At 42.7% G+C, this 27,127-nt stretch overlaps 1 pseudogene; it reads left to right on the top strand.

Moving 5' to 3' along the window:
• Positions 1–7,618: 7,618 nt before the first annotated feature.
• Positions 7,619–24,377, top strand: LOC147459740 (uncharacterized; annotated as a pseudogene).
• Positions 24,378–27,127: the final 2,750 nt, after the last annotated feature.

The following is a 27,127-nucleotide window of genomic DNA, read 5'->3' as shown; positions in this document are numbered from 1 at the left end:
TAATCCAAGGAATGTGCATGAACTAAGAAGCTTTATATAAGGTTTGTATGCATACTATAAAGTTTCACAGAAAAGTTCTCACAGATTGTAGGACCATTACATGACCTAACCAAGAAAAATGTTAGGTATATATGGTCTACCAAGGAGAACAATGCTTTCGAAAAGCTTAAAGAGAAGTTTATCTCTCAACCTGTGCTTACACTTCGGATCTCTCAAAGCCATTTGAGATCCAATGCAATGCTTGTGGTGATTGCCTTGGAGATGTTTTTCTCCAAGGAGGGCACACCGTAGCCTATGAAAATTGAAGGCTCGACCTTGCTGAGCAAGCTCTAGGCATATATGGAAAGGAACTCTTAGCAATTTTACATGCTCTAGATTTGTGGAAGCACTATTTATTGGGTACTCCTTTCATTCTGCGAACGGATCACCAAAGCCTTAAGTACTTCATGATGCAGAACAAGATCTTTGACAAACAAATGAGGTGGGAAAATTTCCTTTTGCAATTTTATTTTCATATTGCTCACATTGTTGGCAAGCATAATCAAGTAGCAGATGCACTCTCAAGACGGCCGAGAGTGAATGCGGTATCCATAGCAACTCACAATGATCTATGTTCTGGGTGAAAGCATGTTAACTTTTCATGCTTTTTCATGTCCCGGACAATGCTAACTAGCACAATTTTGACATATGCTAACTAGTACAATAACTTGAGCTATATCTCCAAGATCTATGACATATGATATATCAATAGAAATCACTTGAAACAAGGAATCCAAATGTACAACCTCCAAAAAAATTTGATATTATTTGTAAAAAATTTACCGGACACCCAACTTTTCGAAGATGTGCTAACTTGAAACTGCTAACTAGCACAAAAAGCGCGACAGGTTAACATGCTTTCACCCTTCTATGATAGATGAGTACGCTATCGATCCCAATTTTAGAGATGTGATCTCAGCCATTGCACTAGGAAAGAAGGAAGAACCATTTACCGTACAAGATGGTTATCTTCTCTATGGCAATAGACTATGTGTTACTAACTCACTACGTGAGAAAGTAATGTATGAAAGTAATGTATGCAAGGTATAGAGGGATTCAGTCTACCCTAAAAGGGATAGAAACATATTTCTAGTGGCCTTCCATGAAAGCAAACGTACAAGAGTCTGTTTCAAAATGTGTGGTATGCCAAAAGACGAAGTTTGATAGAGGGAAGAAATTTAGAATGCTTCAACCTTTGCCAATCCCTAATTCACCATGGGATAGCATATCCATGGATTTTATCTTTGGATTTTCCATTGCCCAATTCTATCCATGGGAATACAGGAATATGGACAATAGTAGACAGGATCAGCAAACAAGCACATTTCATATCTACTATCCAAAAGATTATTAAAGCCCATCAAATGGGAACCCTCTTTATATCACAATTCTTCAAATGCCATGGCTTGCCAATGTCTATAGTGTCGGATAGAGATCACAGAATGACTAGTAATTTTTGGAAGGATCTCTTTGATAGTTTAGGTACAAGGCTAAACTTCTCTTCGGCCTATCATCCCCAAACAGATGGCCAAAGTGAAATAGCTAGCCTAACAATTCTCAATCTTTTAAAAGCTTATGTCACAGAAGTAGATCAAAAGTGCCCATGGAAGAATTAATTACCCTTAGTGGAGTATGCTTAGAATAACACTCTACATACTTCCATGGGAAAAGCACCTTTTAGGTGATAGAGGAAAGATAAAAAAGTCCACTGCTACTCAATGTACATGGGAAGATCTTTGTTGCAGATGAATATAGCTAAGACTTGCAATAATCTTTTTAAAAGATTAAGGATGCTATATCCATCTCACAGCAAAGGCAAAAGGCTACTAGTAAGCACAAAAGAGCCCTAGCCTTTAAAAAATTATTGGGTCTTGCTCAAGTTTCCCAAGGCTTGATTAGGCACACAACGGGCAAGAATCCTATAGGACACAAAAATTACTATGCTAAGTTAGCAAAAAGGTACTATGGTCCTTTTTAGATTCTGAGGCTAATCAATGAGATGACCTATTAACTCAAGTTTCCCAACCATTGGCTCATGCACAATTCTTTCCACGTGAGCCTATTAAAATCTTACAAATGAGAGCCACCTCAAGAAGCAATCATTGAAGACCCACAAGAGAACGAGGACCAAGAAGAGGTGTTGCAGTCTGAGTCCATTCTTCGACAAGAAGACAAGGTATTATGAGGCAGTAAGACTATCGGGAACATTTGAGAGGGGCTTTGAATTGGGACGCTTTTGCTAAGAGCATTGTAGCCAAAATGGAATCTAGCAAGCTGCAGCTGAAGAAATAGAGATGGGAAGCATTCCACTCCGCAAGTGCACCACAGAGCTCATGGCAGGATAGTGCTGATGTGGAAAGGAAGAAGGCACAGGTCTTCAAGCTTGAAATGACGCTAGAGACCTTGCAAGCTGAGGTAGAGGATGATGACTGCAGTGCAAAGTTACTTGAGATTACTAGGGAAATTGAGATGAATGAAGAAATTCTCCCCATACTGAATGCTCCGACTTTGTAAACGCCATGCAACACAGTAAAATCCCGGTTCATTTGCAAGTTCCACCCCCCAAAGTGCCATCACCTAATGCTGAGATATCACAGGTGCCTCATAGCTACAATGCATGTGGCCTACTTATGTACGACAAAGAAGCATTGGGGATATTCATACTCCCATGCAGACATGATTACCACATAAACTGTTTTGCCAACCTTATTGGCAAAGAGGGAAAATGCTTGCCTGCAAGTTGTGGTCATCTCATCCCAGATAATATCCAGGAATTAATGTTTGTAGACAGCGGGGGCGACACATCTTATGGATGCTTAAACTTTGGTAAGCAGGTCATTTTGCTCATTTACATATGGTATCTGTGAATGTGGCTGAGAATGTGCATTGTTATTACCATCATGGGTAACATATGGGTAGGCACCTAACATAGATGTAGTTGTGTTTGTGGTAGAATTAGTCTACTACCAGTACAACTTCAGGCCTCTGCATTCTTGTAGGTGTCATATGAGCATGATCTCAAAGGTGGCTGCCTATAATTGCATCTCCACAAGTACTAGCTTCCAAAGTGGTTCTTACTGGGGTAGACATCTAATAGTGTGACATGAAGGGTATCCACCTTGTTAGACAGTAGCTATGTGCCTATTTCTTAATGGTGGCTGGCAGTTTCCCTCCAAGAGAATTGTGGTACCTCTTGTACATGTGGTAGAAATGTGCTTGGCTACATGGTAGCATGTATAGCTATTCTATACTAGATATTAGCTAGGCAAGTCTTAACTGGCAAGGTGGTTGCTGGCAAGGTGGCACCTGGCTAGGTGATAGATGGCTAGTTGTAGACTAGCTACCACTAGCTACTCAGAGCTAGCTAGTGAGGCTAGCTATTTCTGAGTGGTGCCTACCTAGTTAGCACTACCTAATCATAGGCAGCCACCCTTCATCACTACCTAGTCACAGGCAGCCACCCTTCAGCACTACCTAGTTACCAATGCTGACTTGCTAGTTGGCTGGGTAGTATGTGGCTAGGTGGCTAGTGACTATGTGGTAGCTTCTACAAAGGTGGTAGTACCTATGGTAGGTGGTGGTCCACCCCACCCAAGTCAGACGTGCCTAGTCACAAGTTCTGACTTGGTTGCTGGCTGGATAGTAGGTGGCTAGGTGGCTAGTGGCTTATGTGCTAAATACTCCAAAGGTGGTAGCTATGGTTGGGGGTGACTACCACTTTATTGCCATGATCATGTGTCTTCCATTCAATCGTTAGGCACCAACGTTGTATTGGCTAAATTGTAGCTACTATGGTTTGAGCCACCCAACACAGTGTTGTTACCCACTAGTATTGTGGTAGCTACCAGTCTGGGCATAGCTACCTTTCTCATGCAATGGTATCTAGCATGGTGGGACATAATCTTATATCCATTGATGGTTAGCTTGTCATAACCTAAATTGCCTAATGCTTGTGCAGAATCTACCTCCAAGAAAAAAAGTGAGGCACACGTCTTTCAACCAAATCAGATGACAATTTTGGTAACCCTCTCTTCGGTGAAATTCGTACAATATTTGTATGGTTTTGTCAATAAATGTTGCCTAAGCTTCCTATCTATTGATCAGATGTTGAAAAGGGTGATCTAAACACCGAAGCGACATTAGGCAAAATTTGGACTCACAAAGGGGCCCTTTAAGGAGTTTGACTTTACCTCTCTCTACCAAAACAGGCGCATGGATAAATTTTTGCAAACAAACTCCAAAGTTGGCGGAGGTTTGACAATTAGAATGTCCTCTTCAAGCTCTATTGACTGAAATATAGCACGCCATGAGATTGCTCATATTTTAGAAGATTCTTTTTTTGGTTCACTTAGATTCCGACAGAGTTGTCACATCATAGGTGAATCAAAAAACGAATCTTCTAACATATGAGGAATCTCATGGCGTGCTATATATCAGTAGACAGAGCTTGAAGAGGACATTCTAACTATCAAACCTCCGCCAACTTTGTGGTTTGTTTGCTAAAATTTATCCATGCGCCCGTTTTGGTAGAGAGAGGTAAAGTCAAACTCCTTGAACGGCCCCTTTGTGAGTCCAAATTTTGCCTAATGTCTCCAAAGAGGTCAAAGTGGGCGCTACAATGAGTGTTCTCTCTGATAAGGAAGAGAGACATTGCAATCTAGAAGGTAATAGCAGTTCCTTGGGTCCTTCGAAGCACTTGTTTAGTACTACTTATCATTCTTTTTTATAATGCACCTAGAGTTTATTTTTGGGATGTTTCAGAAACAGATGTACCTCATATATAGGAAACCCAATTAATGGATGGTGATGTGCTCCCCATTGCGCATGAAATACTTGCGGAATCTCCACTTGTCAGGGAAGAAGTGGAGCTCTTCAAGAGCCAGTATCCTAGCAAACCGTTGACATCCATACCGGTGAACCAAGAGAAGTCTCCCTCAAAAAGCTCTAATATTGCATAGGCTTTTGCAGCGGCAAGAAATGCAAAAAAATGCAAAGGGACATCAGGTATAACTAGGTAGTCTCTGAGATATTTGCATCTGTATGGCTTGATTAGGGTGTTTATTAATCGTTACTACTCCTGCAGGGGGGGCAAGGGGAGACCAGAATGAAAGGTTGGATGCAGCCAAAGGTCAAAGAGTGCTAAAGAGAAGGATTATGTGGTTGTGGATGGGGACACTGGTGCAGTAAGTGGAGCAAACCTCAAAAAAGGTGTTGCAAACACATGGGGAAGAAGATGCATGGCTTAGACTCTACTTAGTGTCCATGAGTGATGCTTTATAGCCAACCCTTCTATGAGCCTTTTTGGTTGTATCATTCTTTTTGTATCAAACCACTATCATTCTTTGTACCGCAATCCTTTTGTAATGTAACAATAGAATGTTTGGATCAACCTGGAGTTCCTCTTTCATTGTCAAAGTGTTTTTTTATGTGACTTGTGATGTGGTGCATGTGTCTTTTGATGCTTGTCCATTCACATGAGATCCATTTTCTTTTTTTAAAAAATTAATATTGCAACTTTTTGAATCTTGCGTTCTGTTTGTTTAGAGGAATTCAAACCCTTGGGCTACAATAGGTGGAAATGGGTAATGTCCCAAGGATTGAAAGGGGTTTTGAAGATCTTGTCTACTTTACGACGTATAGGTTTTGCCAACACAGCAAAAACAGCAAAGGAGTTGCTCCTACTGATACAATCTTTGGCTATTTTCCTGGCAAGGAAGGCACTGACATGAAGAGTGGTACAATTTCTAATTATAAATCACAAGATCCTACTGTCGGGGCATCCACGCATGTGCACCCAGCGGCCCCTCCAGACTTCGTCCCTATCGGTGATGCTTAGAAAGATTCCCCGCTAGGGCAAGATGTGCAGCCAGAGCCTCCGAAAAAAGCGCATTCGCCAGAGTTACGGCAAGATGTAAGTTCCTATACAAAAGGGTGGAAGGATGTTCTAATGCCTTTCACAATTAGCATTGTGACAGCTCTGCTGATAGAGGGTACGCCACCTTCAACCTGTATTGCTCAAAAAGTCCTGGTATTAGACATGAATGGGGTTCTCTTGAGAAGATATCTTAATCCAGAGATCCCTCCGAGAACCAAAGATTTTCTCTATCAAAAAGTGTTCAAGGGAGGCAGTGACCGTGGAACCTTTTGCATAATCAAGCTATGTGTGCTTCAATTTCTTCGTGAATGCGCAAACATCTTTCCCCTTTACATCTGGTCCAGCTGCAGTAACAAAAACATGAATATTACACTTAAGGGTTACCTGAGCGGGATGCACCCTTGAATCTGGAAAGAGAAATGCTTCCAAACTGAGTGCATCAAATTGCCTTTCAGACTTACTGATATCAAAGAGCTACAAGGTGGCAAAGCAAAACCAGTTTTTGTAAAGGGATTACCAGAGCTCTTAAAAAGGAAACCAGATTGGAGGGGGTCATCGATTCTTATGGTGGATGATACAGGGTACAACCGTGATATGTCCACCAACATTTCAACTGCATGACGAATCACAGGATCCTCGCTACCTCACGAACACTCTATTGCCATGGCTAAAGGGGTGGAACTATGTGCAAGATCCTGATCACTATGTCAGGATGTACATGATATCAAATGAGAAGGACCAGGTTTCCCAATATGCTATCAAATATTGGTCACAGAGAAAAGAGACTCGATCGTAAGAGACCAAGTTTAGGTCTCGGCCTATGTACTTGTGTAAAGTGCCCATGGGAGTTGATTACCCCTTTTTGTATCATTGACCTATTAATATTAGCCTTCTTGAATCTGTAACTCGCTTCATACTAAAATGGATCTCTCATACTTCTTGGCATTTGTAATTATGTTGGGAAATGATACGTGGTACTTCAAGTCATTTGTAATTGAGTTGAAATTTTTAAAGCTTAGTCAACTGTGTTGTCTCCTCCTTGCAAATTCCACCATTATAAATCTTGTTGTATGGTAGATGTCTATTTCTGCATGGTAGCTGCATGTTTATGAATGTTAGCTCTGTTTTTTGCATGATAGCTGCCTATTCTTGACTGTAGCTATCTATTTTTGCATGGCAGTAGCTGCCTGTTTAAGATTGGTAGCTATCTATTTTCTGCATGGTAGCTAGCTTCTTATTATTGGTAGCTATCTATTTTCAGCATGGTAGCTAGTTGCTCATGCATGGTAGCTATCTGGTATTAGCATGGTAGCTAGCTTTATCTTCATGGTGCCTCGGTCTGGGAACCATCAGTTGAGGACTCTAATCCTCTTATTGGATGTTCGTTCTTCCTACCGCTTACCAAAAGCTCCTCTTGTGGATCCTTAATCCTAATCCTATGTCTTTTCTGTTTTGGATGAGGCTCGTCCCCTTGCGGTTTTGCTATGATATAATATTTCAAGGGTTTTGTTGTGATACATGAAGTGTGTAAAAGACGAGATACCATGCAGGAAAATATTGTGCATCGAAATGAGGGGGCAATTCCAATCATTAACATGTGACAACGCAGCTTGCTAAATCCAAACATCGATTGGGGGAGTTGCAATATCTGCGGTGGACAGTGCTGATGTGGAAAGGGAGAAGGCACGGGTCTTCAAGCTCGAAATGACGCTAGAGACCTTGCAAGCTGAGGTGGAGGATGATGACTGCAGTGCACAGTTACTTGAGATTACTAGGGAAATTGAGATGAATGAAGAAATTCTCCCCATACTGAATGCTCTGATTTTGTAAATGCCATGCACCACAGAAAAAGCCCGATTCATTTGCAAGTTCCACCCCCCAAAGTGCCATCACCTAATGCTGAGATATCACAGGTGCCTCATAGATGCAATGCATGTGGCCTGCTTATGTTCGACAAAGAGGCATTGGGGATATTCATACTCCCCTGCAGACATGCTTACCACATAAATTGTTTTGCCAACCTTGCTGGTAGAGAGGGAAAATTCTTTCCTGCAAGTTGTGGTCATCTCATCCCAGATAATATCCAGGTATTAATGTTTGTAGACAGCGGGGGGGACACATCTCATGGATGCTTAAAGTTTGGTAAGCATGTCATTTTGCTCATTTACATATGGTATCTGTGAATGTGGTTGAGAATGTGGTTGAGAATGTGCATTGTTATTACCATCTTCCTGGGTAACATATGGGTAGGCACCTAACATAGAGGTAGTTGTGTTTGTGGTAGGGCCACAAGTACTAGCTTCCAAAGTGGTTCTTACTGGGGTAGACATCTAATAGTGTGACATGAAGGGTATCCACCTTGTTAGACAGTAGCTATGTGCCTATTTCTTAATGGTGGCTGGTAGTTTCCCTCCAAGAGAATTGTGGTACCTCTTGTACGTGTGGTAGCAATGTGGTTGGCTAGGTGGTAGCATGTATAGTTGTTCTAGACTATATATTAGCTAGGTAGGTCTTAACTGGCAAGGTGGTTCCTGGCAAGGTGGCAGTGGGCTGGGTGGTAGATGGCTAGCTGTAGACTAGCTACCACTAGCTACTCAGAGCTAGCTAGTGAGACTAGCTATTACTGAGTGGTGCCTACCTAGTCAGCACTACCTAGTCACAGGCAGCCACCCTTCAACACTACCTAGTTACAAATGCTGACTTGCTAGCTAGTTGGGTAGTATGTGGCTAGGTGGCTAGTGACTATGTGGTAGCTTCTACAAAGGTGGTAGTACCTATGGTAGGTGGTGGTCCACCCCACCCAAGTCCGACCTGCCTAGTCACAAGTGCTGACTTGGTTGCTGGCTGGATAGTAGGTGGCTAGGTGGCTAGTGGCTTATGTGCTAAATACTCCGAAGGTGGTAGCTATGGTTGGGGGTGACTACCACTTTATTGCCATGATCATGTGTCTTACACTCAATCTTTAGGCACCAATGTTGTACTGGCTAAATTGTAGCTACTATGGTTTGAGCCACCCAGCACAGTGTTGTTACCCACTTGTATTGTGGTAGCTACCAGTCTCGGCATAGCTACCTTTTTCATGCAATGGTATCTAGCATGGTGGGACATAATCTTATATCCATTGATGGTTAGCTTGTCATAACCTAAATTGCCTAATGCTTGTGCAGAATCTACCTCCAAGAAAAAAAGTGAGGCGCAGGTCTTTCAACCAAATCAGATGACAGTTTTGGTAACCCTCTCTTCGGTGACATTCGTACAATATTTGTATGGTTTTGTCAATAAATGTTGTCTAAGCTTCCTATCTATTGATCAGATGTTGAAAAGGGTGATCTAAACACGGAAGTGACTCTCCAAAGTGGTCAAATTGGGCACTACAATGAGTGTTCTCTCTGATAAGGAAGAGAGACATTGCAATCTAGAAGGTAATAGCAGTTCCTTGGGTCCTTCGAAGCACTTGTTTAGTACACAGTTTACTCATCATTCTTTTTTACAATGCACCTAGAGTTTATTTTTTGGATGTTTCAGAAACAAATGTACCTCATATACAGAAAACCCAATTAATGGATGGTGATGTGCTCCCCATTGCGCATGAAATACTTGCAGAATCTCCACTTGTTAGGGAAGAGCCAGTATCCTAGCAAACCCTTGACATCCATACCGGTGCACCAAGAGAAGTCTCCCTCAAAAAGCTCTAATATTGCATAGGCTTTTACAGCGGCAAGAAATGCAAAAAAATGCAAAGGGACATCAGGTATAACTAGGTAGTCTCTGAGATATTTGCATCTGTATGGCTTGATTAGGGTGTTTATTAATCGTTACTACTCCTGCAGGGGGGGCAAGGGGAGACCAGAATGAAAGGTTGGATGCAACCAAAGGTCAAAGAGTGCTAAAGAGAAGGATTATGTGGTTGTGGATGGGGACACCGGTGCAGTAAGTGGAGCAAACCTCAAAAAAGGTGTTGCAAACACATGGGGAAGAAGATGCATGGCTTAGACTCTACTTAGTGTCCATGAGTGATGCTTTATAGCCAACCCTTCTATGAGCCTTTTTGGTTGTATCATTCTTTTTGTATCAAACCACTATCATTCTTTGTACCGCAATCCTTTTGTAATGTAACAATAGAATGTTTGGATCAACCTGGAGTTCCTCTTTCATTGTCAAAGTGTTTTTTTATGTGACTTGTGATGTGGTGCATGTGTCTTTTGATGCTTGTCCATTCACATGAGATCCATTTTCTTTTTTTTAAAAATTAATATTGCAACTTTTTGAATCTTGCGTTCTGTTTGTTTAGAGGAATTCAAACCCTTGGGCTACAATAGGTGGAAATGGGTAATGTCCCAAGGATTGAAAGGGGTTTTGAAGATCTTGTCTACTTTACGACGTATAGGTTTTGCCAACACAGCAAAAACAGCAAAGGAGTTGCTCCTACTGATACAATCTTTGGCTATTTTCCTGGCAAGGAAGGCACTGACATGAAGAGTGGTACAATTTCTAATTATAAATCACAAGATCCTACTGTCGGGGCATCCACGCATGTGCACCCAGCGGCCCCTCCAGACTTCGTCCCTATCGGTGATGCTTAGAAAGATTCCCCGCTAGGGCAAGATGTGCAGCCAGAGCCTCCGAAAAAAGCGCATTCGCCAGAGTTACGGCAAGATGTAAGTTCCTATACAAAAGGGTGGAAGGATGTTCTAATGCCTTTCACAATTAGCATTGTGACAGCTCTGCTGATAGAGGGTACGCCACCTTCAACCTGTATTGCTCAAAAAGTCCTGGTATTAGACATGAATGGGGTTCTCTTGAGAAGATATCTTAATCCAGAGATCCCTCCGAGAACCAAAGATTTTCTCTATCAAAAAGTGTTCAAGGGAGGCAGTGACCGTGGAACCTTTTGCATAATCAAGCTATGTGTGCTTCAATTTCTTCGTGAATGCGCAAACATCTTTCCCCTTTACATCTGGTCCAGCTGCAGTAACAAAAACATGAATATTACACTTAAGGGTTACCTGAGCGGGATGCACCCTTGAATCTGGAAAGAGAAATGCTTCCAAACTGAGTGCATCAAATTGCCTTTCAGACTTACTGATATCAAAGAGCTACAAGGTGGCAAAGCAAAACCAGTTTTTGTAAAGGGATTACCAGAGCTCTTAAAAAGGAAACCAGATTGGAGGGGGTCATCGATTCTTATGGTGGATGATACAGGGTACAACCGTGATATGTCCACCAACATTTCAACTGCATGACGAATCACAGGATCCTCGCTACCTCACGAACACTCTATTGCCATGGCTAAAGGGGTGGAACTATGTGCAAGATCCTGATCACTATGTCAGGATGTACATGATATCAAATGAGAAGGACCAGGTTTCCCAATATGCTATCAAATATTGGTCACAGAGAAAAGAGACTCGATCGTAAGAGACCAAGTTTAGGTCTCGGCCTATGTACTTGTGTAAAGTGCCCATGGGAGTTGATTACCCCTTTTTGTATCATTGACCTATTAATATTAGCCTTCTTGAATCTGTAACTCGCTTCATACTAAAATGGATCTCTCATACTTCTTGGCATTTGTAATTATGTTGGGAAATGGTACGTGGTACTTCAAGTCATTTGTAATTGAGTTGAAATTTTTAAAGCTTAGTCAACTGTGTTGTCTCCTCCTTGCAAATTCCACCATTATAAATCTTGTTGTATGGTAGATGTCTATTTCTGCATGGTAGCTGCATGTTTATGAATGTTAGCTCTGTTTTTTGCATGATAGCTGCCTATTCTTGACTGTAGCTATCTATTTTTGCATGGCAGTAGCTGCCTGTTTAAGATTGGTAGCTATCTATTTTCTGCATGGTAGCTAGCTTCTTATTATTGGTAGCTATCTATTTTCAGCATGGTAGCTAGTTGCTCATGCATGGTAGCTATCTGGTATTAGCATGGTAGCTAGCTTTATCTTCATGGTGCCTCGGTCTGGGAACCATCAGTTGAGGACTCTAATCCTCTTATTGGATGTTCGTTCTTCCTACCGCTTACCAAAAGCTCCTCTTGTGGATCCTTAATCCTAATCCTATGTCTTTTCTGTTTTGGATGAGGCTCGTCCCCTTGCGGTTTTGCTATGATATAATATTTCAAGGGTTTTGTTGTGATACATGAAGTGTGTAAAAGACGAGATACCATGCAGGAAAATATTGTGCATCGAAATGAGGGGGCAATTCCAATCATTAACATGTGACAACGCAGCTTGCTAAATCCAAACATCGATTGGGGGAGTTGCAATATCTGCGGTGGACAGTGCTGATGTGGAAAGGGAGAAGGCACGGGTCTTCAAGCTCGAAATGACGCTAGAGACCTTGCAAGCTGAGGTGGAGGATGATGACTGCAGTGCACAGTTACTTGAGATTACTAGGGAAATTGAGATGAATGAAGAAATTCTCCCCATACTGAATGCTCTGATTTTGTAAATGCCATGCACCACAGAAAAAGCCCGATTCATTTGCAAGTTCCACCCCCCAAAGTGCCATCACCTAATGCTGAGATATCACAGGTGCCTCATAGATGCAATGCATGTGGCCTGCTTATGTTCGACAAAGAGGCATTGGGGATATTCATACTCCCCTGCAGACATGCTTACCACATAAATTGTTTTGCCAACCTTGCTGGTAGAGAGGGAAAATTCTTTCCTGCAAGTTGTGGTCATCTCATCCCAGATAATATCCAGGTATTAATGTTTGTAGACAGCGGGGGGGACACATCTCATGGATGCTTAAAGTTTGGTAAGCATGTCATTTTGCTCATTTACATATGGTATCTGTGAATGTGGTTGAGAATGTGGTTGAGAATGTGCATTGTTATTACCATCTTCCTGGGTAACATATGGGTAGGCACCTAACATAGAGGTAGTTGTGTTTGTGGTAGGGCCACAAGTACTAGCTTCCAAAGTGGTTCTTACTGGGGTAGACATCTAATAGTGTGACATGAAGGGTATCCACCTTGTTAGACAGTAGCTATGTGCCTATTTCTTAATGGTGGCTGGTAGTTTCCCTCCAAGAGAATTGTGGTACCTCTTGTACGTGTGGTAGCAATGTGGTTGGCTAGGTGGTAGCATGTATAGTTGTTCTAGACTATATATTAGCTAGGTAGGTCTTAACTGGCAAGGTGGTTCCTGGCAAGGTGGCAGTGGGCTGGGTGGTAGATGGCTAGCTGTAGACTAGCTACCACTAGCTACTCAGAGCTAGCTAGTGAGACTAGCTATTACTGAGTGGTGCCTACCTAGTCAGCACTACCTAGTCACAGGCAGCCACCCTTCAACACTACCTAGTTACAAATGCTGACTTGCTAGCTAGTTGGGTAGTATGTGGCTAGGTGGCTAGTGACTATGTGGTAGCTTCTACAAAGGTGGTAGTACCTATGGTAGGTGGTGGTCCACCCCACCCAAGTCCGACCTGCCTAGTCACAAGTGCTGACTTGGTTGCTGGCTGGATAGTAGGTGGCTAGGTGGCTAGTGGCTTATGTGCTAAATACTCCGAAGGTGGTAGCTATGGTTGGGGGTGACTACCACTTTATTGCCATGATCATGTGTCTTACACTCAATCTTTAGGCACCAATGTTGTACTGGCTAAATTGTAGCTACTATGGTTTGAGCCACCCAGCACAGTGTTGTTACCCACTTGTATTGTGGTAGCTACCAGTCTCGGCATAGCTACCTTTTTCATGCAATGGTATCTAGCATGGTGGGACATAATCTTATATCCATTGATGGTTAGCTTGTCATAACCTAAATTGCCTAATGCTTGTGCAGAATCTACCTCCAAGAAAAAAAGTGAGGCGCAGGTCTTTCAACCAAATCAGATGACAGTTTTGGTAACCCTCTCTTCTGTGACATTCGTACAATATTTGTATGGTTTTGTCAATAAATGTTGTCTAAGCTTCCTATCTATTGATCAGATGTTGAAAAGGGTGATCTAAACACGGAAGTGACTCTCCAAAGTGGTCAAATTGGGCACTACAATGAGTGTTCTCTCTGATAAGGAAGAGAGACATTGCAATCTAGAAGGTAATAGCAGTTCCTTGGGTCCTTCGAAGCACTTGTTTAGTACACAGTTTACTCATCATTCTTTTTTACAATGCACCTAGAGTTTATTTTTTGGATGTTTCAGAAACAAATGTACCTCATATACAGAAAACCCAATTAATGGATGGTGATGTGCTCCCCATTGCGCATGAAATACTTGCAGAATCTCCACTTGTTAGGGAAGAGCCAGTATCCTAGCAAACCCTTGACATCCATACCGGTGCACCAAGAGAAGTCTCCCTCAAAAAGCTCTAATATTGCATAGGCTTTTACAGCGGCAAGAAATGCAAAAAAATGCAAAGGGACATCAGGTATAACTAGGTAGTCTCTGAGATATTTGCATCTGTATGGCTTGATTAGGGTGTTTATTAATCGTTACTACTCCTGCAGGGGGGGCAAGGGGAGACCAGAATGAAAGGTTGGATGCAACCAAAGGTCAAAGAGTGCTAAAGAGAAGGATTATGTGGTTGTGGATGGGGACACCGGTGCAGTAAGTGGAGCAAACCTCAAAAAAGGTGTTGCAAACACATGGGGAAGAAGATGCATGGCTTAGACTCTACTTAGTGTCCATGAGTGATGCTTTATAGCCAACCCTTCTATGAGCCTTTTTGGTTGTATCATTCTTTTTGTATCAAACCACTATCATTCTTTGTACCGCAATCCTTTTGTAATGTAACAATAGAATGTTTGGATCAACATGGAGTTCCTCTTTCATTGTCAAAGTGTTTTTTTATGTGACTTGTGATGTGGTGCATGTGTCTTTTGATGCTTGTCCATTCACATGAGATCCATTTTCTCTTTTAAAAAAATTAATATTGCAACTTTCTGAATCTTGTGTTATGTTTGTTTAGAGGAACTCAAACCCTTGGGCTACAATAGATGGAAATGGGTAATGTCCCAAGGATTGAAAGGGGTTTTGAAGATCTTGTCTACTTTACGACGTATAGGTTTTGCCAACACAGCAAAAACAGCAAAGGAGTTGCTCCTACTGATACAATCTTTGGCTATTTTCCTGTCAAGGAAGGCACTGACATGAAGAGTGGTACAATTTCTAATTATAAATCACAAGATCCTACTGTCGGGGCATCCATGCATGTGCACCCAACGGCCCCTCCAGACTTCGTCCCTATCGGTGATGCTTAGAAAGATTCCCCTCTGGGGCAAGATGTGCAGCCAGAGCCTCCGAAAAAAGTGCATTCGCCAGAGTTATGGTGTGGGCGGGATGAAAACACACACAGCGCCTCTATAACGACCCGACGCACACTCTTGGGAAGATACACACACACACACACACCCAAAGAACTCAGCTCAAAAGCGGAGAATTTCTGATGTTTAGATACAATTGAGCTTGGGCCAACACCAATGGGGCAAATAGCTCACACAATATGGGTAAAATAAGCCAGATACAATCACAAACTAGAGCAGAAACTTCGCTCATAGGAGAAACTTACACAGAAAAACAGCAGAAAAAGAGTGAGGAATTTGGAAAAATGGACAACGCCATCGCGTCCGGAACGGCCCAAAACCCCAGTCTACAATGTCAAAGTGCTCAAATCCGACCTCGGATGAGCAGTTTACGGCCAAAAGAGGCTCCAAAATGAGCAAAAACACACCTGCGGCTGTTCCTCCTCTCTTCTCCACGTTTTTTCTTGTCTTCTCTCTGATTTTTCAGTTCCCACACTTAGGTTTTTTAGTTGGGCACCCTTAGCCTTTTAGATGACCTCAAACGGACCCCGAACAGGCCAAAAACTGACCTCGCAGTGCATAGTTGTCACCCTGCTGCATCCATGCGCACACCTGGCACTCATTTCTTTTCAATAATGCGTCTCGCAACCACGTGAAGTGTCCCGAAAAAGTGGTCCTAATGATGACCTTTCTGCAAAACTCTCACAAGAAAACACCACTTTGTGTCCGTATTCATCCACGTGCAAATATTGACCCCGTTCGGCCTCCTTACGCCACTCGATGCCATCTGACGCACCTGCTTACCTCATGTCGTCAGCCCGCGGATAGCTTCCTCGAGAAGTTTTACGCGCTAGAAACTCCTCATTATTGTAGAAAAAACAAGCTGGTACTGGTAACGATGAAAATCGATGCACTATGTACACCTTGTACTACCTGTACACATGTGGGCCCCACGTAACCACCTGGCTCTGGAAAATGGGCAATCCTTTATTCGATGCACCATGCATGTGTATGTACATATGCGCAATATCTTGCTCCAAAAAACTCCTGACATAATTTGCCCACCCCCTAGCCTGCTAGATCATTCATGATCAGCAGCAGCAAAGAGAGATATGAGACTCGCTGCATCACAGGTCTCCTCATCCCTCACCAACACTGCTTTATCCACAGACAGCTCATCTTGCTCCACCATCATCAATCTAGCATGATACAATTTAAGACACAATCCATTTACCCTTGACTTATCTAGAACACCATCCAGGTTAGCCAACTGATATGTGCCATTTGGAAAACACTCCACTACCTTGAAAGGGCCTTCCCACTTAATTTGAAACTTCTTTTGGAAGGTGTTGTCTAGCTTATTGTTGTAGCGCAAAACCAAGTCATGTTTCTTGATACCCTTACTTTTGACCTTTTCATTTATCTTTGCCAAAGCCCTATCCTGCATCTATCCATAATGCTCCAATGCGCCAATCCTATTTAATTGGACTTCTTGTAACTGCAAGAGCCTCTCTTTTAATGCATCACTAGGCGGCCCAAGCAACTTCTCTAACATCTTGACCGCAGGAAACTCTACCTCCACAGGCAATAGTGCTTCCTTTCCATACACCAGATGAAACGGAGTAAACCCTGTACCTGTCTTCTCCGAAGTACGATAAGCCCATAATGCACTAGGCAATTCCAAATCCCAATTCTTTCCTTGGTGCTCTGTCACTTTAGAAAGAATTTGTACCAACTCACCATTGAATCTTTCATTTAAGCCATTACACTGTGGGTAATAAGGAGTGGTATGCTGGTGCCTAATCTTCGTCTTTGTGCATAAGAAGTCTAGCAGTTTAGCTCTAAATCCTGGCCCCTTATCTGAAAATAGCTCTAATGGCACCCCAAACTTGCAACATATTTCATCATACACAAATTTTGCCACATCCTTTGCAGTGATCTGTTTTACTGCTATAGCCTCTGCCCATCTAGAGAGATAGTCCATTGCTGTCAAGATATAGCTTTTGCCCCTGCTTGTGATAGGTAACGGGCCTATTGCATCAATCCCCCACTTTTCAAACACATCAAACGCCATAATGGTTTTTCATAGCTCTGGCTTCAACACTCTCTTCCCAAATGCTTGACACCTATTGCAAGACCTACACCAATGGTGAACATCCTTGTGCAAACTAGGCCATACATACCCCTCTTGCAAAATCTTATGCAAGATGATCTTTAGAGCAAAATGGCCACCACATGCGCCTTCATGATTCTCTTCCAACACTCTATAAAGCTCCTCCCGCCAAGGTACACGTCTCAACATGAGATCAGCCCCTTTCATGTATATAAGACATCACCAATAAATTTGTACCTGTATGCTCTACGCACAAAGCCATACTTCTTAGACTTCTGAATCTCCTTTGGAATGATTCCTGTTAGCAAAAACTCCTCTTCTTGAGCCAAACTTTCCCGGCCATGATAAAGAGGTAAAGTGGTCCTCAACACAAATAGCTCCCCAATCATGCCTTGAGCTGCTTCATGTGCCTCTCCATTTAGAGCACGTTCAATGTGTCTGATGCTCCATGCTTCGAAATTTTTTAGCAGGCCTTTAATTCTGAAGCACATTTCCTTCAATGAGGTGTTCTTGCTCTTCCACACACCCAGCACTTGCTTCACCACTAACAAGGCATCACCTTTTATGCTCAACCTTCGAACCCCGTGCTTCAAACAAATGTGTAATCCGGCTTGCAGAGTAGCATATTCAGCCTCATTGTTACTATGAGCATCCAATTTGAACCCTCTCTTGCATACTAGCTTCCCTTCTGGATCATAAAGTGCTATACCCCCTGAAGCTGCATCATGGCTCTTTCTGTATGAACCATCAAAGAACAACACATGTGCATTGCTGATCTGTGGCACTTCTTCAACTACCTTTCTCACCACCTCTTCCTTAACAATAAGGGGATTCTCCTTGTAGGTCAACAAATCAGCTAGGGTAGCCCTTGTACTATCTTCCACTAGAAAAGAGAACTCAAACTCTTGCAGCTCAATTACCCATTTCTTCACCACATTTGACATGTTAGTACCATTAATTAACTGTGTCAAAAAGGCATAACTCGTCAAGAAAACAAAAGGCTGTGGTAGCAAGTAATGACGAAATTGTCGACAAGCAAATATTACACTGGGCATCACTAGCTCTACTTCCGAGAACTTTCTCTCCGCTACCAACTTCACTCGGCTTGCACAATACACTGGCCTCGTATAATGGCTGACCTTCCCCTTTTGCAATAGCATGGCTCCAATGGCATCATCCCCTACTGAGGGATTTACATAAAAAACTTTCTCCCAATCAGGAGCCTGCATGTCTGACAAACCCCCTAACACCTCTTTCACCTCTTGGAACACTTCTTCACACTTGTTATCCCATTGCAATGGATCATGCTTTGCCACTTGTTGTAATGGATAAAGAATCTGAGAAGACAATGGAATAAACCTTTCCATGTACTTCACTTTGTGTATAAAGGTTGCCAATTGCTTCGTACTCGTAGGTGATGGAAGAAGAATAATAGACTTAACCTTATCTGGATTAGCCTCAATGACATTTTCTGACACCATATGGCCCAATAACTTCACCCTTGGCTGTGCTAGATGACATTTCTTTGGATTTAGTTGTCCTCCACATTCATCATATCGAGCCAATACCATCTGCAGCTTCTCATGGTGTTCAGCCCTACTGCTATAGACACAGAAGTCATCCATAAAAGCTTTAACACAACTACCAATGAATGGTTCCAACACCCAATTTGCTCTCTCTTGATAGAAGGAAGGTCCATTTGACAACCCAAATGGAAATACTGTGTAGCAATAGCATCCCCATGGCGTAATAAAAGTTGTCTTTGTGCGGTCTTTAAGAGCAATCTTCAATTGAAAATAGCCTGAAAAACCATCACACACACTGTACCTCTCATAACCTGCCACTGAATCCAAGATCTGATCGATGAATGGAAGAGGATATGGGTTCTTCTTAGTGGCTGCATTTAAGGGTTTAAAATCCACACAAATTCTCCACTTCCCATCCTTCTTTGGATTGACTATAACTGGGCTCACCCATTCTGTGGTCTCCACTGGAACTATGAACCCTGCCTTCAATAACTTGTCCACCTCTACCCGCAAGGCTTCCATTTGCTCTTGACCCATCCTTCTTAGCCTTTGCCGCACTGGCTTAGCACCTTCTTTTAGCTCTATATGCATCTCTTCACCCTTGAACCCTCTGATCTCTTCATATGAAGTAATGAACAAATCAAGAAAACTAGCCAGCATATGCAAATATATATCCTTCTCCATAGCTGAGAGGTCTCCACTGATCATTTGTGTCATTAATCCCTGCTTCTTTGACAACTCAACCTTGGTTTGCATCAGCCCTTCAAACTCCTGTATTTCTTTGTCCATCAAAAGAAATGCAACATCAGCATCCTCATCACTGCTGGTAGTGCTATCAATGTCCTCATCTGTCACCGTGGAAGAGTCTTCATCACTAAACTCATCCTCATCTTCATAAAGCTCCTCTAATCGTTTCCTTGTGTCCATATTATAAATCTTCTTGGTACCTGTCTTTCCATACAGGCTGATCGTACCATGTCGCCAATCTTGAACAGCTCCCACTGCACGTAACCATGGTCTGCCCAGTATAATAGGATATGCTCCCAACCCTGCTGGCATCACATGAAAATCAACCACTGCCTTTGCATCATATGCCTCCACTTCTAAGCTCTTTACAACACCCAAGAATTTTACTTTTTGATGGTTTGCCAATCTGATCCGAAAACCTGACACCCCAGCCACTATGAGACCCATCTTCTCAACGCATGAGTGTGTTATGACACATATTTGGGCTCCGCCATCCACATAACCTTGTCCCAAATTTTTCCTTTTATGCCACACATCTACTATTGGACAAATGTCTGGTAGCTCATCCATTGCCAACACCTTTACTGAACCTCTCTCTGGCTCTTTCTCCATTGGGTTAACCATCCTCTTCCACTGTCGCTTTAGCTTAGGCACCATCTCTATAAGCTGCCCAAAAGTAACATCTGCCTTCCTGCTCGTCAGATCCTCCTTCAAGTCATAGCTTAATTTCCCATCCCCTAGTGGAAAATCTGAAACATGAAACTTTTGACGAGCTCTCCTTTTCCTCTTGGCCTTGACATCCTCGCCTTCATGGCTCTTTCCTTTCTTCTTACTAGGACCTGGGGCACTTCTTACTTCCTTATCCTCTGTGGTCCTCTTCCCAATAGGCATCACTAATGTATCCTCTAGCTTTGATGCCTTCTCCAAGGTGACTACACTTAGCACTTTTGTCTTTCCCCTTTCCTCCTGGGTCAGTCCACTGGTTCCTTCGTCTCCCTTAATTTCGATGCCATAATCATTTGACCTAGTTAGCACCTGTCTTGGCAATGGATACATGTCTCCCCCCATCCTTGGTGGCTTATCACATTGCGGGCTGATGTGACCCAACTCTCCACAATTATAACATGTGGGCGTCTGCCTCCAAAACCTACCATTGCTTTGTCCAACACCATTCCTAGGCCTTTCTTCACCTCCTGGATGATTTGCAAACCTCCCTCGACCTCGATTATTTCCCACTTGACCTAGCATGTTTAGGCTGAGATTCTTCATCAAATCTGCCATTTGCCTCATGTCTTGCCTTAGCCCATCATCTTGCACAGCTGTAGTGACCACTACTGGCATAACCTGAGTAGTAACAGGAACCACTGGTTCGTGATGAACCCCTAACATGCGACCTTGTAAAGACTCTATAGGCTGAAATTCAGACCTCATGGGCAAAGACTCCACCCCTAACTGGCTCATTTTCCTCAGCTTCCACTCTTTGTTCCTTGCTACCTCTAGTGCATCTTCATATGTCCTAGGCTTCTTTAGCTCCACTCTCCAACGTATATTCTCCCAAAGACCAGCCACGAACCTGTCCTTCTTCATCATGTCAAGCGGGGGTACCTGTGGTGCTAAGGCCTTGCACATTCGCTCCCATGCCAATGAAAACTTACGTATGTACGCATCTACTAGCTCACCTTCCTTTTGCACCAAAGCCTGTACTTCTTGCCACACTTTGTCAGGATCTTCTATCTTCACAAACTCCACTTCCAACCCATGTCGTAGATTGTCCCAACTCAACCTTACAGGTGGATCAACCACACGCAACTCCTCTTCAAATGCTTTAGACCAAACTCGTGCATCACTCTTCAAACAAATTTGGAGAAGACGTAACATCTACGCAGGGTCATGAATCTGGTTGCTAATGCAGGCAACCTCCATCTTTTCCAAAAATTCTTCCACATCTTCATCACTTCTTCCATGAAACTCCGGATAAGAGAAAACCATGGCTACCCAAGTTTCAATGCTTTGAGAACCCCTTTGAACACACGTACAAGAACCCAAAACTTTTGACTACCCAATCCCCAAAAACTTCAATGGAGCTCAACTTTAGATAAGGACAAACACATGCACATAAAATGAGTTTTCATAGTTGATCATCGGAATTACAACAGGCAAAGGACATTCCAAGATCTCTCGTAATCTTCTTGGCCCGAACATAAAGACTATGCACTGCTGGAAAAAAATCTTCCTGGACACATAAACATTTATCTGGATTCTTTGAGTTAAATGAAATGGAGTGAATTGAGGGCCATTTTGATCATCCATTAAAGCCAACCATGAAGCTCCCAAGAAGACACACCTGACTTAACCTCTGATTTTGCCAAAATCTCAGCAGCATAACAGCATAAATGGCTCAAAAGACCAAAAACTAGCCATCATAACTTGGGAAAATTTTGACAGAGTTTCCCCAAAAATAGAGCAGTAGGAACCCAAAATATAGACTGTATATGTATGCATAAACTGTCAACAATAGAACCCGAGCATCAAGTAGGACTCACTAGTACATAGCCTATGGCGAGGTCACAAAAAGGGTGCTCCAGCTACCTGTATCACCGAAAGGATCTCTACATTTGAGAATCCCCCAGCTCAATAAAAACCTCACGCTATCGACCCTCACACGAAGGCTAATGCAAATCGCATATAGTCAAGTCTCAGAAATGGCTGGGACTGCCAAATACAACCAAGTATGGCTCCATAAATGCGTACAATGGCAGTTTCCACAAGTAACATACAATCCAACAGAAAATGCGCTCAAATAGGCGCCAAGTGATGCATACCCAAAACAACTGCAAGTGACACCAATGCTAGTATATCACTGTACTCCAGCTACCTGTACCTGTGTGAATCGCCTATACCTGTACCTGTCCTTGTAACCTGCAACCTGCAACCTGTAATCCCGAAGCTCGAAGCTCGAAGCTCGAAGCAGAAGGTACTCAAAGAAGATCCTCAGTGGGGGAACCAAAAGAATGTGGGCGGCATGAAAACACACACAGCGCCTCTATAACGACCCGACACACACTCTTGGGAAGATACACACACACACACACACACCCAAAAAACTCAGCTCAAAAGAGGAGAATTTCTGATGTTTAGATACAATTGAGCTTGGGCCAACACCAATGGGGCAAATAGCTCACACAATATGGGTAAAATAAGCCAGATGCAATCACAAACTAGAGCAAAAACTTCGCTCATGGGAGAAACTTACACAGAAAAATAGTAGAAAAAGAGTGAGGAATTTGGAAAAATGGACAGCGCCATCGCGTCCGGAACGGCCCAAAACCCCAGTCCACAATGTCAAAGTGCTCAAATCCGACCTCAGATGAGCAGTTTACGGCCAAAACAGGCTCCAAAATGAGCGAAAACACACCTGCGGCTGTTCCTCCTCTCTTCTCCACGTTTTTTCTTGTCTTCTCTCTGATTTTTCAGTTCCCACACTTAGGTTTTTTAGTTGGGCACCCTTGGCCTTTTAGATGACCTCAAACGGACCCCGAACAGGCCAAAAACTGACCTCGCAGTGCATAGTTGTCACCCTGCTGCATCCATGCGCACACCTGGCACTCATTTCTTTTCAATAATGCGTCTCGCAACCACGTGAAGTGGCCCCAAAAAGTGGTCCTAATGATGACCTTTCTGCATAACTCTCACAAGAAAACACCACTTTGTGTCCGTATTCATCCACGTGCAAATATTGACCCCGTTCGGCCTCCTGACGCCACTCGATGCCATCTGACGCACCTGCTTACCTCATGTCGTCAGCCTGCGGATAGCTTCCTCGAGAAGTTTTACGCGCTAGAAACTCCTCATTATTGTAGAAAAAACAAACTGGTACTGGTAACGATGAAAATCGATGCACTATGTACATCTTGTCCTACCTGTACACATGTGGGCCCCACGTAACCACCTGGCTCTAGAAAATGGGCAATCCTTTATTCGATGCACCATGCATGTGTATGTACATATGCGCAATCCCTTGCTCTAAAAAACTCCTGACAACGGCAAGATGTAAGTTCCTATACAAAAAGGTGGAAGGATGTTCTAATGCCTTTCACAATTAGCATTGTGACAGCTCCGCTGATAGAGGGTATGCCACCTTCAACTTGTCTTGCTCAAAAAGTCCTGGTATTAGACATGAATGGGGTTCTCTAGAGAAGATATCTTAATCCAGAGATCCCTCCGAGAACCAAAGATTTTCTCTATCAAAAAGTGTTCAAGGGAGGCAGTGACCGTGGAACCTTTTGCATAATCAAGCCTGGTGTGCTTCAATTTCGTGAATGCACAAACATCTTTCACCTTTGCATCTGGTCCAGCTGCAGTAACAGAAACATGAATATTACACTTAAGGGTTACCTGAGCGGGATGCACCCTTGAATCTGGAAAGAGAAATTCTGCCAAACTGAGTGCATCAAATTGCCTTTCAGACTTACTGATATCAAAGAGCTACAAGGTGGCAAAGCAAAACCAGTTTTTGTAAAGGGATTACTGGAGCTCTTAAAAAGGAAACCAGATTGGAGGGGTTCATCGATTCTTATTGTGGATGATACACGGTACAAAAATATTCTCAATAGTGATACAACCGTGATATGTCCACCAACATTTCAACTGGATGACGAATCACAGGATCCTCGCTACCTCACGAACACTCTATTACCATGGCTAAGGGGGTGGAACTGTGTGCAAGATCGTGATCACTATGTCAGGATGCACATGATATCAAATGAGAAGGACCAGGTTTCCCAATATGCTATCAAATATTGGTCACAGAGAAAAGTGACTCGATCATAAGAGACCAAGTTTAGGTTTGGGCCTATGTACTTGTGTAAACTGCCAACGGGAGTTGATAACCCCTTTTTGTATCATTGACCTATTTATATCATCCATTCTTGAATCTGTAACTCGCTTCATACTAAAATGGATATCTCATGCTTCTTGGCATTTGTGATTATGTTGGGAAATGATACGCAGTACTTCAAGTCATTTGTAATTGAGTTGAAATTTTTAAAGCTTAGTCAACTGTGTTGTCTCCTCCTTGAAAATGCCACCATTATTAATCTTGTTGTATGGTAGATGTCTATTTCTGCATGGTAGCTGCCTGTTTATGAATGTTAGCTCTGTTTTCTGCATGGTAGCTGCCTATTCTTGACTGTAGCTATCTATTTTTGCATGGTAGCTGCCTGTTTAAGATTGGTAGCTATCTATTTTCTGCATGGTAGCTAGCTTCTTATTATTGGTAGCTATCTATTTTCAGCATGGTAGCTAGCTGCTCATGACTGGTAGCTATCTGGTATTAGCATGGTAGCTAGCTTTATCTTCATGGTGCCTCGGTTTGGGAACCATCAGCTGAGGACTCTAATCCTCTTCTTGGATGTTCGTTCTTCCTACCGCTTACCAAAAGCTCCTGTTGTGGATCCTTAATCCTAATCCTATGTCTTTTCTGTTTTGGCTGAGGCTCGTCCCCTTTGGGTTTTGCTGTGATATAATATTTCAAGGGTTTTACCTCGACGATTTTCAGCCTTGTGTTTGGGTTTTTAGCCGTTACGGTGTAGTTTTATGTTACAGTTTTTTCCCACCTTCTTTTCCATGAAGAGAGAGAGAGAGAGAGAGAGAGAGAGTGACTCGAGGACGCTGGTTTTTCTCACATGTAAGGCACTGTTTGTGAATCCTTTTCACCCAAATATGTCCATGTCAGACTTATAGAAAATAATTTAAATTTCGTTTGATGGAACCATAAAACGCGTGTATGGTCTCATAAAGCGGTAATTCATTCAATTAATACCTAGACTTATTCACACACACATACTTTAAACTCGTTTCCTCGCTCAACACCTGGTTGGCTCGAAATTCCGGTGCCCTTGCAGTATTTATTTTGTAGTTAGAAGTGGGAAATTACAATGGCTTTGAATACCAAGGTTCCTGACTTGTTCGCACCTAGTCATCACCCGCTCTGTCTAAATTGAGGCTTAAGGATGCAGAGGAGATTTGGAATTTTGGTTGGATTATTATTTGTTCATTGAGGATGAGGCCTTGTGCCTCGAACCCTAAACCATCAGCTGAAGACTTCCCTACCCACAACAACCTCCCAAGTGAAAGGAAGGTACCATTACAGAGCAAACACTTCTCTACACACAACAACCTCCAAAGTGAAAGGAAGGAACCATTACATGTACAAAAATAGAGAGCAGAGGTCCTATTGTGAATTAGAGCCCAAGAACAACATAGCAGAATATCCTTGCACCATTTAATTTGGAAGAAACAAGGGATACTCTACTCATTGAATATACTGGAAATTCTAAGGTCCCTATGTATCAAAGGGAATGCTATTGTAAACAACCTCATATACATCAGGGGACATCATAAACAAGTTGTGGTCGATTCTCTGCATGGGAAACTTGATAGCTCTCACAAGGTGTGATAACATATAGACTTCGGGCTTTGAGTGCAAGAGCTTGTATTCATGTGGATTTCCAGATCGCTGCTCATACCAAATTCCCTTGACCACATAAGATCCTCGCAGGCAATAATTACCCCAAGAATCGGTAATTAGAGACTCGATGCATGACTTCTCTCCCGTCCACTTCAACAAATAGAAGTCCACAAGCTCTTTATTGTCTGCACTTGCAGCAACAACAAAGTTATCATCTACATACAGAACATCTGTTAGGGCGTCATGATGTCCTTCATAGGTTGGATTGTCTCTTTCTTCCTCCGCCTCAAAGTCATCCGTGGGCTCGATCAAAAAGTACTCCCAAGACCCCACATGTGCAAAATTGGAGCATCTCCTCCAGATACCGTGCATACATGCACTACAAAATCATGATAGTGTCATACTTTTTAGAGCTCTCCCATTTGTCAGCGAATAACCAGGTACGCAATGAATGCTCCATGCATTAGGGACAGCCTTACAATCCCATGCCTGACTTCGATTGACCTCATCTAACTTGATCTCCCAAAACACCCATGATACTAGCCTGGTCTTTGATGGATAAGGACCTCTGCGCCTATAGACATGGTCTCCCTCAAGAATGCTACAACTTCATGTGCACACTGGAGTTGTACTCCATTTGGCTTCAACTGCTCATGAGTGAGATGACGTTTGATGATAGCCCCTGCTCCATCATGCTCACCTTTTCCATGACCTGATCCTGAAAAATTCCATGTCATAAGAGCCCATGTTAGAGTGCCATACCCAGCAACAGCAAAGTAAAAAGGTCTCCTGGCTTTGAATTGAGAGGCCGTGCCATTCGACCACACCCAATGTTCTTCGACTGCTATGTCAAGTTCTTGCAACCATTGGTGATGTAGCATGAAACAATGCTAAACGAAAATAGTATCATGAGTCTTCTCATCTGATAGGTAGAAGTGATAATATTTTTGGACCACTCTTGCAACGCGGATATAGATGATGTGGACAAATATTGTGACCTGATCAAAATACTAGTGCATTGTTTGAATCTCGTTCTGCTCTTTGAACGTATAGTTCTCTACAAAGTCCACTACAGACAATACCACCGTTTATGGAAAAACTAGAAGACACT

Source organism: Adiantum capillus-veneris, chromosome 4 (genome assembly GCF_014529385.1).
Source record: "Adiantum capillus-veneris isolate H3 chromosome 4, ASM1452938v2, whole genome shotgun sequence".
Taxonomy (NCBI): domain Eukaryota; kingdom Viridiplantae; phylum Streptophyta; class Polypodiopsida; order Polypodiales; family Pteridaceae; genus Adiantum; species Adiantum capillus-veneris.
This window is presented reverse-complemented; position numbering and strand designations above follow the sequence as displayed.